General features: G+C 35.7%; 1 non-coding gene across 1 annotated transcript; it reads left to right on the forward strand.

The window, feature by feature from the left end:
• Positions 1–1,222: 1,222 nt before the first annotated feature.
• LOC116865460 lies at positions 1,223–1,329 on the forward strand. The gene has a single exon (XR_004382191.1). It is a non-coding gene; the product is annotated as a U6 spliceosomal RNA (small nuclear RNA).
• Positions 1,330–3,018: the final 1,689 nt, after the last annotated feature.

Below are 3,018 nucleotides of genomic sequence, written 5' to 3' on the forward strand. Positions count from 1 at the left end.
GGAGTAGAATTCAGTGATTCATCACTTACATACAACACCCAGTGTTCATCCTTAACAAGTACCTTCCACAATACGTATCACTCATCTAGCACATCCCCCACCCTACTCCTTCCATCAACACTCAGTTTTTTCCCTATATAGTTAAGGATATCTTATGGCTTGTTTCCCTTTCTCCTTTTTTTTCCCCCCTTTCCTGTATGTTCATACATTTTCTTTCTTAAATTCCACATATGCATGAGATCATATAGTATTTGTCTTTCTCTAATTGATTTATTTCACTTAGTATGTAGAGTAATATACTAGCTCTAGTCATAATGTTGCAAATGGCAAGATTTAATTATTTTTGATGACTAATATTCCTTTGTGTTTGTATGTATGCATGTATATGTGTGTTACACACACAAATATATATATATTTACACACACATATGTATATATATAACAACATTATTTACACACACACATATGTGTATATATATAACATTTTATAGCAACATTATCAGCAATTGCCCATATATATAAAGCAATTGCCCATGTATATAAAGTAAGGTAAGGTATATAAAGTAAGGTAAGGTATATATGGGCAATTGCTGATAATGTTGCTATAAACATCAGGGTACATATAACCCTTCAAACCTGTATTTTTGTATCCTTTGGGTAAATACCTAGTAGTGGAATTGCTCGATCCATTGTGTAGTTCTATTTTTAACTTTTTGCAAAACCTCCATACTGTTTTCCAGAGTGGCTTCACCAGTTTGCATCCCCACCAAGAGTATAGGAGTGTTCCCTTTCTCTACACTCTTACCAAGAGTTGTTGGTGTTTCTTCATACATCCTGAGAAGTATGAGGTGGTATCTCATTGTGGTTTTGATTTGTATTTCCCTGATGATAAGTACTGTTGAGCATCTTTTCATATGTCTGAACCATAAGAATGTCTTTTTTTGGAATAGTGTCTGTTCATATCTTCTGCCCATTTCCTAACTGGGTTATTCATTTTTGGGATGTTGAGATTGATAAATTCTTTGTAGATTTTGAATACTAATCCTTCATCAGATATTTCTTTGCAAATATCTTCTCCCATTCTATAGGCTGCTTTTTAGTCTTGTTGACTGTTTTCTTTGCTGTGTAGAAGCTTTTTATCTTGATAAAGTCCTAGTAGTTCATTTTTGCTTCTGTTTCATTTGCCTGTGGTGATGTATCTAGTAAGAAGTTGCTACAACAAGTGCTCGCATCGGCAGCACATATACTAAAATTGGAATGATACAGAGAAGATTAGCAAGGCCCCTGCGCAAGGATGACACACAAATTCATGAAGCGTTCCATATTTTTGAGAATTATTGGAAAGAATTTCCCCAATATGGCAAAGAGAACAAGCATCAAAATCCAGGAGGTTCAGAGAACGCCCCTCAAAATCAATAAGAATAGGTCCACACCCCATCACCTAATAGTAAAATTTACAAGTCTTAGTGACAAAGAGAAAATCCTGAAAGCAGCCCGGGAAAAGAAGTCTGTAACATACAATGGTAAAAACATTAGATTGGCAGCAGACTTATCCACAGAGACCTGGCAGGCCAGAAAGAGCTGGCATGATATATTCAGAGCACTAAACGAGAAAAACATGCAGCCAAGAATACTATATCCAGCTAGGCTATCATTGAAAATAGAAGGAGAGATTAAAAGCTTCCAGGACAAACAAAAACTGAAAGAATTTGCAAACACCAAGCCAGCTCTACAGGAAATATTGAAAGGGGTCCTCTAATCAAAGAGAGAGCCTAAAAGTAGTAGATCAGAAAGGAAAAGAAACAATATACAATAACAGTCACCTTACAGGCAATACAATGGCACTAAATTCATATCTCTCAATAGTTACCCTGAATGTTAATGGGTTAAATGCCCCAATCAAAAGACACAGTGTATCAGAATGGATAAAAAAACCAAAACCCATCTATATGTTGCCTACAAGAAACTCATTTTAAACCCGAAGACACCTCCAGATTTAAAGTGAGGGGGTGGAAAAGAATTTACCATGCTAATGGACATCAGAAGAAAGCAGGAGTGGCAATCGTTATATCAGATCAATTAGATTTTAAGCCAAAGATGATAATAAGAGATGAGGAAGGACACTATATCATACTCAAAGGATCTGTCCAACAAGAAGATCTAACAATTTTAAATATCTATGCCCCTAACATGGGAGCAGCCAACTATATAAATCAATTAATAACAAAATCAAAGAAACACATCAACAATAATACAATTAGTAGGGGACTTTAACACTCCCCTCACTGAAATGGACAGATCATCCAAGCAAAAGATCAACAAGGAAATAAAGGCCTTAAATGACACACTGAACCAGATGGATATCACAGATATATTCAGAACATTTCATCCCAAAGCAACAGAATACACATTCTTCTCTAGTGCACATGGAACATTATCCAGAACAGATCACATCCTCGGTCCTAAATCAGGTCTCAACCGGTATCAAAAGATTAGGATCATTCCCTGCATATTTTCAGAACACAATGTTCTGAAGCTAGAACTCAATCGGAAGAGGAAATTTGGAAAGAACCCAAATACATGGAGACTAAACAGCATCCTTCTAAAGAATGAATGGGTCAACCAGGAAATTAAAGAAGAATGGAAAAATTTCATGGAAACAAATGATAACGAAAATACAATGGTTCAAAATCTGTGGGACACAACAAAGGCAGTCCTGAGAGGAAAATATATAGTGGTACAAGCCTTTCTCAAGAAACAAGAAAGGTCTCAAATACACAACCTAACCCTACACCTAAAGGAGCTGGAGAAAGAACAAGAAAGAAACCCTAAACCCAGCAGGAGAAGAGAAATCATAAAGATCAGAGCAGAAATCAATGAAATAGAAACCAAAAAAACAATAGAACAAATCAATGAAACTAGGAGCTGGTTCTTTGAAAGAATTAATAAGATTGATAAACCCCTGGCCAGACTTATCAAAAAGAAAAGAGAAAGGACCCAAATAAATAAAATCATGAA

This window comes from Lontra canadensis, unplaced genomic scaffold, assembly GCF_010015895.1.
Source record: "Lontra canadensis isolate GAN:19392208 unplaced genomic scaffold, GSC_riverotter_1.0 scaffold7, whole genome shotgun sequence".
Taxonomy (NCBI): Eukaryota; Metazoa; Chordata; class Mammalia; order Carnivora; family Mustelidae; genus Lontra; species Lontra canadensis.